Here is a 14,659-nt window from a genome sequence, read left to right as displayed (position 1 = left end):
CATGATTGTAAGCTTCCTGTGGGCCTCACACCATGTTTCCTGTACAGTGTGCAGAACTACGAGCCAATTAAACCTGTTTTCTTTATAAATTAACCAGCCTCAGGTATTTCTTTATAACAATGCAAAAATGGCCTAACACAGAAAATTGGTACCAAAGATTGAGTGTTACAATAAAAATACCAGAAAACCAGAAGCAGCTTTGGGTTTGGGCAGTGAGCAGAGACTGGCAGAGTTTGGAGGGCTCAGCAGAAGACAGGAAGATGAAAGTTTGGAACTTCATTAGAGACTAGTGGTCAGAACCAAAATGTAATAGGAATCTGGGCAGTGAAGGCCAGGTCTCAGATGGAATGAAAAAGTTGTTGGGAAATGGAATGAAGATCACCCTTGTTATGCCTTAGAAAACAATGTGGCTGCATTGTGCCCAAGTCCTAGGGATCTGTGGATATTGAGCTTAAAAATGACGACTTAGGGTATTTGACAGAAGAACTGTCTAAGCAGCTAAGAGTTCAAGAAGTAGCCTGACTGCCTCTAGCAGCCTACAATCAGATACAGGAGAAAAGGAATGGCTTAAAGTTGCAACTTGTATTTAAACTGGAAGCAAAGTGTAAAGCTTGGAAAATGTACAACCTGGCCATGTAATAGGGAAAGAAAAAGCCTTTTCAGGAGAGAAATACAATGGGATGTGGAGCAGCCACTTGTTACAGAGATTATCATAATTAAAACATAGCCAAGTTCCAATATCCAAAATGTTAGGGAAAATGACCTGAAGTTATTTCAGAGCTCTTCTAGGCAGCCCCTTTCATTACAGGCCCAGAGGTCTAGGAAGAAATAATGGTTTCAGGGGTCATGCCCAGGCCCTGTTAACTCTGCTCAGCTCCATGACACTGTTTCTCATATCCACGCCACTCTGGCTTCAGTGGCTCAATGGGGCTCAGGTACAGTTTGGGCTGCCACTCCAGTGAACACAAGCCATATGCCTTGGTGGCTTCCACACGTTGTTAAACTTGCAGGTGCACAGATTGCAAGAGTGAAGGAGGCTTGGTGGCTTCCATCTAGATTTCAGAGGATGTATGGGAAAACCTGGGTCCAGGCAGAAGCCTGCTGCAGGAGCAGAGCCCTCGCAGGGAAAAAAGCCTCTCCTAGGGCAATGCCAAAGGGAAATGTGGGGTTGGATTCCCCGCACCAAGTCCCCACTGTGGTACCACCTAGTGGAGCTGTCAGAAGGGGGTTGCTGACATCCAGACCCCAGAATGGTAGATCCACTGGCATCTTGCACCCTTCATCTGGAAAAACCACAGGCATTCAACTCTAACATGTGACAGCAGTCACAGGGGCTGCAGCCTGCAAAGCTACAGCAGCAGCATTGACAAAGGCCTTGGGGGCCTACACCTTGCACCCATGTGCCTTGGATGTGAGACATGGAGTCAGAAAAAGGATTATTTCAGAGCTTCAAGATTTAGTGACTTCCCTGCTGGGTTTCAGACTTGCCTGAGGCCTGTTGCCCCTTAATTTTGGCCAATAGCTCCCTTTTGGAATGGGAATGGTTACCCAATGCCTGTAGCTTTCTTGTATCTTGGAAGTAAATAACTTCTTTTTGATTTTGCAGGCTCATAGGTATAAGGAACTCATCTCCAAATGAAACTTTGGACTTGGGCCTTGGGACTTTTCAGTTAGTGCTGGAATGAGTTAAGACTTAGAGGAACTGTTTTGAATGCATGATTATATTTCAAAATGTGAGAAGGTCATGAGATTTGAGGGGCCAGAGGTGGAATGATATGGTTTGGAAGTTTGTCCCCTTTAAATCTCCTATTGAAATATAATTCCCAGTGTTGGAGTTGGGGCTTGATAGAAGATGATTGGATGATGGGAGCATTTGGCTCATGAATGGTTTAGCCCAACCCCTTGCTATTAAGTGAGTTCACATGAGAGTATCTTGTTTAAAAGTGTGTGGCACCTCCCTCCTCATGCTCCTATTCTCACTCTTGCTATGTGATGTGCCTGCTTCCCCTTTGCCTTTTTCCGTGATTGTAAGCTTCCTGAGGCTCTCACTAGGAGCAGATGCTAATGACACACTTCCTGCACAGCCTGCAGAACTGTGAGCCAATTAAACTTCCCTTTTTGTAAATTAAGCAGCCTCAGGTAATCCTTTATAGCAAGACAAGATTTGCCTACTATAGCCTCCAAGTAGCTGGGACTACAGGCATACACACCACATCCAGCTAATTTATTTTAAATTATTTTTGTAGAAATGCCATCTTGTTACATAGCACAGGCTGGTCTCAAATCCCTGGCCTCAAGTCACCCTCCTGCCTTGGCCTCCTAAAATGCTTGCATTGTATGCATGAATCACTGTATACTAGCTATGAATTTTACACTTCAGTGTGTTTTTATGAATGATGAACATCGACAGCTGTTTTCCATGTTTTCCATGTTTAGGCCTTCTTTGAGCATTTCTTGTAGGGCTGATCTAGTGGTGAAGAATTGCCTCAGCATTTGCTGGTCTGGAAAAGACTTGTTCTCCTTCATTTATGAAGTTTTTTCTAGCTGGAGAGAAAATTCTAGGATGGCAGTTTATTTCTTAAAGCATTGTGAAAATAGGATCCCAGTCTCTTCTGCCTTGTAAGACTTCTGCTGAGAAGTTGACGTTAGTTTGATCAGGTTTCTTTTATAGATGACTTGATGCTTTCTTCTTGATGATTGTAGGATTTTTTCATTCCTGTTTAGACAGTCTGATATCTATATGGCATGGTGTAGTCTTTCAGTGTATTCATCTGGTGTTCTTTGGGCTGATTGTGTGTGTGTGTGTATATATACATATATTTCAGTGAGCACCTTCACTTTTTTGATATCCCAGGAGCCAGAAGAAAAAAGAATTATAAAATGTGGTGGGAAGCAGAATAGCTTAGTGAAGAAAGGGACTTCCTTTCTCTTCCTGAAGCCCCAAATGTCACATCCTCTAAATCTGGCTGTTTGATGTAAAATCCAGGAGGTAAAGGCAGAAGATGACGCATATTTGTCTTTGTCTTTTTATTTCTGTTTCTTCCCAGTTAAATGGATGAAAATTCATATGAGATAGCAAAGAATGGATGGAAATAAAAGGAGAAAATTTAGAAGAGCCCTTTTGAAATTTTGAAAAATTCTGTCTCATTCACTCACACAGAAATAAAGCTAACTTTATACAAATGTCAGTGATAAAATTATGCTACTTATATCTTATAATTCTATATATAATCCTATATATAATAACATAAGCACAAAATATTTTAATGACTAAAATTGTGAAAGTTAAACTGTGAAGTGATACAATCAATTAAAACAGAACAATTTTTCAATTGGATAAAATGATAACAATTATCCTATCTATGAAACTTCCACTAAAGGCTGAGGGAGAAAGGAAGAAGCATGCAAGGACTGAAACAGAAGCATCAAGAAACCTACATGATGGCTCCACTGATGACCATATTCAACAAGGAGAGAGTGGAGAAACTGACGGTCAGCAAATTCCTAGGACAGAGCATGAAGAGTGCGATAGGTAAGCCTATTTAACAGTATTTAACAGTAGATCATTTCTACTGTACTATAAAAGTAACCCTAATTTGGGCAAATATCCATGATTGACAAATTTTACACTTTTACAAGAGATATGCAGCCTTGCCTGATCATAAAAATGCAAAAAAATAAAGAGGTACCATTTTTTCAATTATATCAATATTTTATTTAAAAATAATAACCATTGTTGACAAATGTGAGGAAAAAGGGATCCTCATACACTGTGGGTAAATGAAATTGGTAAATTCTTCTTGAATGGTAATTTAGTAGTGTGTCAAAATTTCAATATTCCTTTCACCTGAGACCTTCACTGCTGGGACTAGATCCTACAGGAAGCCATGATTTGTGTTAATACATACACATTAAGGACTTCATACTATATAATTTACAAAAATTTGGTTTATACAATAAGATTGTTTCCTTCATTGATCACCTTTTATTCCTGTTGTGGAACTCAGTATTTTAATATGAGTCATTACTCTGTACATTGGATGAGGATAAAATATCCTAGAGTTAAATGGCTTTTATCAAGCACAAAATACTGCCCATGAAACGTTTAGTCTTTCTGTGGTATTTATTTATAAATATGAGCAAAATGATGATCAGCATCTGTAATCTAGAAATGTTCCAGTAGTCTTTTTAGTTCTATAATTTTATGAACTTATAATACCCTGGTTTTGCATTTTTAAATGCCATATGTATTTTAAAAATCTTCAAAGTGTTAAAATAGACTGTATACTCATTATATAAGATTAGAAAAATGCAGCTAAATGACAAGAAAATTAGATGGTTCATGATCATGCCACTTAGGGAGGATGACCTTGAAAGAACTGCCTGTACTTGAGGGTTCACATTTCCTTTCCATTCACTCTAAAAGTCACTCCAGTAATTTTCTCTCCCATCACTCCTCCAAAATTGTTTTTCTCAAGGTTACCACTGATTTTCGCTTTAATAAATCCAGCCATAATTTCTGAGACACTGTTTTATTCAACCTACCAGCAACGCCTCACTCAACAGAGAACTCCCTGCTTCTCAGCACTTCCCTCACTTGGCTTTCAGGATCTCTCTCCCTCACCTGGCTTCTCCTGCCTTTCTAGTTCATCCATCACAGTCTGTTTGGCTTGCTTCTCCTCATCCCCTACCTTTCACACATTGACATGTCCCACGGCTCAGTCCTCAGTCTTCTTTCTCATGACTATTACTATCCTGTATATTGAGAATGATGTCCAAATGTGTATCTCCAGCCCAGGTCTCTCTCCTTAATTTCAGACCTGCAAACTACCTCCTTGACACCTCTCTTTGGTCACCTGTTGAGTATTGCAAACTTGTCAGGTCCGAAATCGGGCTTCTGATGCTCTTCTTCATACCTTCCCCACAGGTAGTCTTTCCTACTTGGGTACATGGCAACTCATTCAGTTGCTCTGCCAATAAACCTTCGTGTCACCCTTGACTCATCTTTCTCTGTCTTTCTCTCTGATACCTGACATCTAATCTGTCGTCACGTCTTACGAGGCCTATCTTCAAAATATATCCAAAAGCCAGTCACATCTTACATGTTCAAGCCACTACCATGTTCTGTCTCCATGAGTGTAACAGACTGCCAGTTGATCTTGTTTCTTTTTCTTAATTCTCTGTTTATGAATTCTTAACCCAGAGGACCTGCTAAAACATGTTAGATGATGGCACTCCTCTGCTCACAACCTAATTGCCTCTTATTTCTCTCAGAATATATGCCAATGTTCTTTCTAATACCTAAAAGGCAATGTGTGACCTGACCTGTTATCTCTCCAACTTAAACTTCTATTTTTCTATTCCTTTTGCTCCGTTCCAACCACGCTAAACTTCTCGCTGTTCCTGAAGCACTCCAGACTTACCTCTGTACTTGGCAGTTCACTCTGTCTGGGATGGTTTTCCCTCAGATATCCTCCCGGCTTGCCCCTTCCGTTCCTTCAGGTCTTTGTCTAACAGCCATGTTCTCAGCAAGACCCTTTCTGGTCATTCTACTATTTCTACCAGCCCTCCTCCCCAACACATAAAACCTTTCATTTTCCTGCTTTAGTTTTTTCCCTCTAGCGTAGTATATATTTTGCCTATCGATTGTATTTGTTATTGTGTGTTTACTTCACTCTTGAGTGGGATTCCTATTTATTGCTGTACCCTCAATGCCTAGAAAAGTGCCTAGCAGATAGTGTGTATCAACTTAATAAGTATTTATCAAATGAGTGAATAGAATTTACCCTGGGTATATTGATTTAGACATTAAGTGGATTCTTACTTAAAAACCAGTTTGACGTGGGTTCATTTTGACAATTTTATCTGGAAGTTATATTCATATTTTGGATTCTGTTGGCTCTTTCCATCTAGGGAGAAAAGCCCAATATTGTGGTTATTCACAAATTATTCTTTTTCCGGTAATTATGATAGTTTTAATTATGGTACTGTGGACCAAAGGAATTGCAAACTTCGTTTGTATTTTCTTAAGCAAAATAAAATATAAGGGTGGTAGATGTAATTGACTTGAAAACATTTTCCCAAAGCATTAGAAGCCTTCAGTGATTATAAAAAAAAGGCAAGGTTGGAATTCATTTCCATCTATAGTGGGAGAGATGTGCTGGTCAGGCACAGTCTCTTCTGATGGAGCAGCTGCTGATCTTACATAGGGTTTTGGTAAGAGTGGAGTTGAAGGACTGGCTGAGTTTTAAAGGAATAAATGGGTTGACATCACCTGGAGCAGCATGGTTATCAGAGTGAGATTGTTGTGGATTGGCTGGCATTTCCAGGCTCACTGATTGGAGTGAGTTTGTCTCTGATTGTTTCTGTGTCAGAAGCAAGCAGCTGACATTGATTGGTTGGTGGGTGAGGCCACTGGTCATTGAGTAGATTTAAAACTGGTTCTGGGTAACTACTTGTTACCATGGCTACAGGTCAGTCCTTTCCTAACTGGAAGGCAACTTTAACCAGATGCTTTCTGCTCATTAAAACTACAGAAAAGCATCTCTGATTTTTTGCTTCTTTCTATTTTACACTTTCTTTTCAGGTTCCTAGGAATCACCTAGATGCCACGTGCCCAGACTTTGTGCTCACATCCCGATCTCTAAGTAGGATGACTTTCGTGTACATTTTTCCTCGTGCGCTTCCCTTACATTTTGCTACTTCTGTAAAGCCTTCTTTGTGCTCAGAAAAGCTTTTCATAGATCAGCTCTTACATATTGCATTGTAGTATAATTGTGTATTTATCAGTCTTTTGAAGCAGAGAATATACATTTCCTTGCATTTGGTTGGTACTTCATAACAGGTTTTTGTATTAAGAAATGAATTGAGATGGAAAAGAGTTGCAGTTTTGTAAAAATTTGGTTTACTATTTTTTGTCTGTAGAATTATTAGAAAACATTATCTTTTTAATGAATTTTTTGAAGTAGTGTCCCTGCCTTGCATATGAAGAAAGTAAAGAAAAATGAACATGAAGAATGGATCACAACAGAATCTGTGACTCTGCTAGTATTTAAGAAGGCCGATTTAATAACTCATGATCTGCTGCAAGTGACTGATGACAGCAGTTTAACTGAAATAGATGAGAAAGAAAGGAAGTAAAATTGATGCATTCTTTATTTCTCTGTAAAGGAACGTTAGCAGTGATTACTTTTTCTGAAAATAGAATAGTAAAATACTTCAAAGCTACAGAATACTCAACAGTAGCAATGCTGCTGAAAGATCGATTAAGATAAGGATGAGGCCGGGCGCGGTGGCTCAAGCCTGTAATCCCAGCACTTTGGGAGGCCGAGACGGGTGGATCACGAGGTCAGGAGATCGAGACCATCCTGGCTAACACAGTGAAACCCCGTCTCTACTAAAAAAAATACAAAAAACTAGCCGGGCGAGGTGGCGGGCGCCTGTAGTCCCAGCTACTCGAGAGGCTGAGGCAGGAGAATGGCGTGAATCTGGGAGGCAGAGCTTGCAGTGAGCTGAGATCCGGCCACTGCACTCCAGCCTGGGTGACAGAGCGAGACTCCGTCTCAAACAAAAAAAAAAAAAGATAAGGATGAGTGGGTTTGACAAGGAGCAGTTTCAATAAATGATCACCATGGAACCCTGACTCTAGTGGATGACAGTAGACATTTCTAGAGAGAACATTGTCTGTGAAAGGCAAGAAATGGGTAATAAGTGAAAAGGAATATGGGATTCAAGGGTGTTTTCTTCTTTTATTTTAAAATAGAAGCTTTTAGAGTATGTTTGTATTCTTTTGTAATTGATCCAGTAGAGAAGGGCATGCTTATGAGATTTAATTTGGTTTGCACGCCTAAGCATTAGAAAGCTTGATACAGTGTTATTTAAAGATTTATAGTAAACTAATTCTTTTCCCTCTGCTATTCATGTATAATTTTATGGTAAGAGGTTATTCCTTCAGAATTGAGTTGGAAATGGAATATTCTAATGAAACTGAACATAAAAATGATGACCGAAAAGTTAAACTATCATAGATAGATTCTTTAAAGTAATGTAATAATAAATGTACAAACATTAGGTCATACCAAATAGTATTTACATATTTCTTGGTGATTGATATTACAATACCTTTGACAATAGCATCATAAATAGCTATGATTTGGTGAGGTACTCAGAAATATCAGGTATGTCAACTCTATAGCTGTTTAGCTTCTGGAGAGAAGAGGATGATTCTGTTTATGTACAATAGAAAAGCAAGCTACTGATGATCTATCAAGGATTATTACTTTTAGATTATACAGTTTTGAATTATAACAACCATGTTTTCCTGGACCAACTGACATGTATTGTGTGCTCAAGAAGCATTAGTTGAATGCAGGAATAAATGGTTGAATAGATGAATGAATGCCTGTTGATGGATCTTTAGCAAAAAATGGAATTGTTTGTTCATTGAAAGTAGGTTTCTAAAGTTGCCTATGTATAAGTTCTTAGTAGTTTTTTTAATTGCAAGATTCAGAAAATATTACTTATAATTTTGGCCAGAAATAGAATGAAAGTCTGGATTAATGTGCTATCGTATCACTTAAAAACAGCTGAAAATAAATACTGAGTTCATGGCATGCTGTGAAACACATGTTTTGGAGCCAGAATTCCCGAGTTTGAATGCTGGGTCTGCTATCGACCAGCTGTAGGGGTGGGGAGAGTTACATGAGTTTCCTGTGCCTGATTTCTTCCTTTATAAAATAGCTGATACATTACCCACCTCACATAATTGCAGTGAGGATTCAAGTGCCTTTTTACAAGATGTACAGGCCTTAGAAGAAAGCATCCAACTGCCTACTAAGGCCTGAAAAGCTAAGTAATAACATTTAAGAGGAGTTTCTCTCATATAAGAACATAAGTAATATTTTCCAAATAGCTTGTTTTCATTGAAAATGACAATAACAAAAAGTGGTATATATCTTCTATCAAATAATGCAAGTAACCTGTTTTTCCTTTTGCTGTGGCTGTCAAAAAGCTTACTCTAAATTTAATTTTGCGTTGTATAGTTAATTAGCAGTATATTTTCTTTGACCCTTGATGTAGCTTTTTCTGTTTATGGTTTAATCTCCCTTGTATAAAATAATTGTATTTTCCATTCCCTGTAAAAAACTTACCTGTAGGCCAGGTGCAGTGGCTCACACCTGTAATCCCAGCACTTTGGGAGGCCAAGGCAGGTGGATCACGAGGTCAGGAGTTCAAGACCACCCTGACCAACACGGTGAAACCCCATCTCTACTTAAAATACAAAAATCAGCCAGGTGTGGTGGTGCGCACCTGTAATCCCAGCCACTCGGGAGGCTGAGGCAAGAGAATCCCTTGAACCCAGAGGCAGAGGTTGCAGTGAGCCGAGATCATGCCACTGCACTCCAGCCTGGGTGACAGAGCAAGACTCTGTCTCAAAAGAAGAAAAAAAAATTACCCGTAAACTTTAAGAATAAGAGAAATACATAACAAATACAGAGATTTTATACACAAGACAATAGTTTTAGATATTCTTTGTATTTTACATATTTGTCGTTTGCCTGACATGAACTTTTTGTTGTTTTAGGCTTACAAAGAAAACATCTAATGAGAAGGACAAGGTATTGTTAAAAATATGTTATCATGAATATGATTGTTAAAAAATACATTAGGAGAGGTAAAGTTGGCCGGGTGCGGTGTCTCACGCATATAATCCCAGCACTTTGGGTGGCCAAGGTGGGCGAATCACGAGGTCAGGAGATTGAGACCATCCTGGCTAACACGGTGAAAACCCGTCTCTACTAAACAAAATACAAAAAATTAGCCGGGCATGGTGGCGGGCACCTTTAGTCCCAGCTTCTTGGGAGGCTGAGACAGGAGAATGGCCTGAACCCGGGAGGCGGAGCTTACAGTGAGCCAAGATCGCGCCACCGCACTCCAGCCTGGGCGACAGAGCGAGATCCATCTCAAAAAATAAAAATAAAAATAAAAAAAGAGGTAAAGTGAAAAAACAGAGAATCTGTGATTGTAAAGACATTTACTTTGAAAAAGTAATTAGAAACAGCAGCCAGCGACCCCTCCAAAGCACTGCTGCCCAAGGAATCCCCACCTACCCTCCAAAGCATTTCCGCCCACAGCAGCCCCCTGGAGTGCTTCTCTTTGCAGCCTTCCATTGCCTCACCAGAGCCCTATCATCCCCAGCACCCAATGGAGTTCTCTTGCCAGTGGTCTGGGAGCACCTTTTCCCCCAGGCCATCAGTGGTCAACTACAAGAGACTGGAGAACAAAGCCACAGGCCTAGTTGCAACCACCTAGGGTTAGAGCACTCAGCCCAGGAGTGTGGAGCTGGGCCTTGGCCCTCTGAAAGCATCCGGAAATGAAGCCATTCATCTATACCTACATTGCACCACAGTCAAACCCTCAAACATGAAATTATAAAGCCAAAGTACAGCAGCTTAAAAGGAAGAAAGGACATCAGCCTTCACAGATGAGAAAGAACCAGCACAAGAACTCTGGCAGCTCTAAAAGCCAGTGTCTTCTTACCCCCAAATGATCACTCTGGCTCCCTGGCAATGCTGCTTAACCAGATGGAGATGGCTGAAATCTTCGAAACAGGATTCAATGTTTGTATGGCAAGGAAACTCATCAGGAAACAAGAGAAGGCTGAAACCCAATCCAAGTAAAGCTGTAAAACAATCCAAGTTGAAAGATGACATAACTATTTCAAGAAAGAACCCAACTCCACTTCTGGGAGTAAAAATTCCCTACAGGAATTTCGAAATACAATTGGAAGTATTAACAGTAGAATAGGCCAAGCTGAGGAAAGAATCTCTGACACTGAAGACTGCTCCATCAAGGCAAAACAAGCAGACAAAAATAGAAAAAAAATGTTTAATGATCAGACCTCTGAGAAATATGGGATTGTGTAAAGAGAACAAAACAATGACTCAGTAGCAATCCCGAAAGATTAGAAGAGAGAACACCCAATTTGGAGAACATATTTAAGATATTGCGCACAAAAATTTCCCCAGTCTCCCTAGAGAGGTGAGCATGCAAATTCAAGAAATTCACAGAACCCCTGTCAGATGTTATACCAGATGACCATCCCCAAGACACATAGTCATTTGGTTCTCCAAGGTCAACACAGAAGAAAAAATCTTACAGGCAACTAGAGAACAGGGGCAGGTTACTATGAAAGGAACCCCAACAGGCTAAAAGCAGACCTTTCAGCAGAAACGTTACAAGACGGAAGGGATTGGGGGCCTATTTTGAACATTCTTAAGAAATTCCAAGAATTTCAGGTCCCACCAAAGTAAGCTTTGTAAGCAAGGGAGAAATGAAATCCTTTTCATTTGAAATACAAACCTTGAATATAAATGGTCTAAACGCTCTACTGAAAAAACATAGGGTGGCAAATTGGATAAAGAAGCAAGTCCCAACTGTCTGCAAGAGACTCATCTCATAAGTAATAACACCCATTGGCCCAAAGGAAAAGGATGGAGAAAGATCTATCGGGTGAACAGAAAACAAAACAAAGAGCTGGGGTCGCTATTCTTACATAAGATAAAACAGACTTTAAACCAACAACAATCAGAAATGAACAAGGGAATTATATAATGATAAAAAGGACTCAATCCAACAAAAAGAGTTAACTATCCTAAATATATACTGTCACCCAACCTGGAGCACAAAGATGTATAAGTTCTTAGAGATATACACAGAGATTTAGACAACCACACAATTACAGTGGGAGTGGTCAACCCTGCACTTACAGTGTTAGACAGATCAAACTTGACATGTGACCAGTTGTACCTAATAGACAGCTACAGAAAACTTCACCCAACAAAAATATAATATATTAATACATCCATCTCATTTGCACATGGCACATACTCTAAGATCAACCACATGTGTGGCCGTAAAGCAAGTCTCAGCAGATTCATAAAAGCAAAATCATACCAACCACACTCTCAGCTGACAGCTCAATGAAAATAGAAATCAATACCAAGAACATATATCAAAACCATACTATTACATGGAAGTTAAATAACCTTTTTCTGAATGACTTTCGGATAAAGAGTGAAATTAAATGAAAAAAAAAAATCATATGAAAATAGAGACACAACATAGCAGACTCTTTGGGACACAGCTAAAGCAATGTAAAGAGGAAAGTTTATAGTGCTTACTGCCTACATATGTAGTTAGAAAAATTTCAAATTAAGAACCAATATCGCACCTGAGGAATTAGAAAAACAAGAACAAACCAATCACAAAGCTACCTGAATAAAAGAAATATCCCAAATCAGAGCTGAAGTGAATGAATTTGAGATGCAAAAATCCATGTAAAAGATTAACAAAACTGGTAATTGGTTTTTTGCAAGAATAAACAAGATTGACAGACTGTTAGCTACGTTGATAAGGAAAAAAGAAGATCCAAATAACTGCAATCAGAAATGACAAAGGTGACATAACCGCTGACTCCACAGAAATACAAAAAATCATCACAGACTATTATGCACACAAACTCGAAAACCACAAAAAAAAAAAAGAAAAAGAAAAAGAAACATTTCTAGAAACATACAGCCCTCCTAAGGCTGAACCAGGTAGAAACTGAAACCCTAGACAGACCATGAATGAATTCCAAAATGAAATCGGTAATAAAAAGTTTACCAATGGAAAAATAAAGCTGAAGATCAAATAGATTCATGGCTGAATTCTACCAGATGTACAAAGAAAAGCTAGTATCACTCCTACTGAAACTGTTACCAAAAATTGAGCAGGAGGGACTCCTCCCAAACTCATTCTATGAAGCCAGTGTCATTCTGATACCAAAAACCTGCCAGGTAGACAACAAAAGAAGAAAACTTTTAGGCCAATTTTCCTGAATAACATGGATGCAAAAATCCTAAACAAAATACAAGCAAACTGAATCCAGTACCACGTCAAAAAGTTAATATGCCAGGAATGTGCAGGCTTTATTCTTGGGAGGCAAGGTTGATTCAACTATAAATCAATAAATTTGATTAACCACATAAACAAAATTGAAAGCAAAAACGACATGAGCATCTCAATGGATTCAGAAAAGGCTTTAGATAAAATTTAACATCTCTTCATGTTAAAAGCCCTCAGCAAAGAAAGCATGAAAAGAACACACCTCAAAATAATGAGAACCATCTATGACAAACCCACAATGAATATTATACTGAATGGGCAAAAGCTGGGAGCATTCCCCTTGAGAGCTGGAACAAGACAAGGATGCTCACACTTACTACTCCTATACAACATGATACTGGAAGTCCCAGCCAGAACAACAAGACAAGAAAAAAATAAATAAAAGGTATTTACATATGAAGAGAGGAGGTCAAACTATATATATATTTTTTGCAGATGATATCAATCACTACCTAGAAAACCCCAAAAACTCTACTGAAAATCTCCTAAATCTGATAAATGACCTCAGTAACATTTCAGGGTACAAAATTAGTGTACAGAAATTAATACCATTTTTATACAGCAATAAATATCTGAGAGCCAAATCAAGAATACATGCCATTTACAATAGCCGCAGAAAGAATCAAATACCTAGGAATACAGCTAACCAAGGAGGTGAAATCTCTAAAATAAAAATGACAAAATACTGCTGAAGGAAATTAGGGATGACACAAACAGATGGCATAATGTTCCATGCTCATGGATAGGAAGATTCAATATTGTTAAAAATGGCCATACTGCCCAAAGCAGTCTACGATTCAACACTATTCCTATCAAACTATCGATGTCATGTTTATTTTATTTTGAAACAGAGTCCTACTCTGTCACCCAGGCTGGAGTGCAATAGTGTGATCTCAGCTCACTGCAACCTCCACCTCCCGGCCTTCAAGCCATCCTCCCACTTCAGCCTTCTGAGTAGCTGGAAATACAGGCACATGGCACTATGCTAATTTTTGTATCTTTGTATCTTTTGTGGAGAGGAGGTTGCCCAGGCTGGTCTCAAACTCCTGAGCTCAAGTGATCCACCTGCCTCAGCCTCCCAAAGTGCTGGGATTACAGACATGAGCCACCATGCTTGGCCCCAATGTCATTTTTCACAGAATAAGAAAAGACTATTCTAAAATTCAAATGGAACCAGAAAGCCTGAATCATCCAAGCAATCTTAAGTGAATGGAACAAAGCCAGAGACATAACACTACCCAACCTCAAAATATACTACAAAGCTACACTAATCAAAATAGCATGGTACTGGCAAAAAACAGACACATAGACCAATGAAAGAGGATAGCAAACCCAGCAATAAAGTCACACGCCTACAACCACCTGATCTTTGACAAAATTGACAATAGCAAACAATGGGGAAGGGGCTCCCTCTTCAAGAAATGGTGCTGGGATAACTACCTAGCCACATGCCAAAGATTGCAGCTGGACTCCTTCCTTTCACCATATACAAAAATTCACTGAAGATGGATAAAAGACTTAAATGTAAGACCGCAAATAATGAAAATTCCAGTAGATAATCCTAGGAAATGCCATTCTCAACTTCAGCCTTAGCAAAGAATTTATGACTGAGTCTCCAAAAGAAATTGAAACAAAACAAATATTGGCAAGTGGGTCATATTTAAACTAAAGAGTTTCTGCCCAGCAAAGGAAACTATCCACAGAGTAAAAA

The sequence above is a fragment of the Mandrillus leucophaeus genome, unplaced genomic scaffold (assembly GCF_000951045.1).
Source record: "Mandrillus leucophaeus isolate KB7577 unplaced genomic scaffold, Mleu.le_1.0 Scaffold1507, whole genome shotgun sequence".
NCBI lineage: Eukaryota > Metazoa > Chordata > Mammalia > Primates > Cercopithecidae > Mandrillus > Mandrillus leucophaeus.
Note: the sequence above shows the minus strand (reverse complement) of the source record.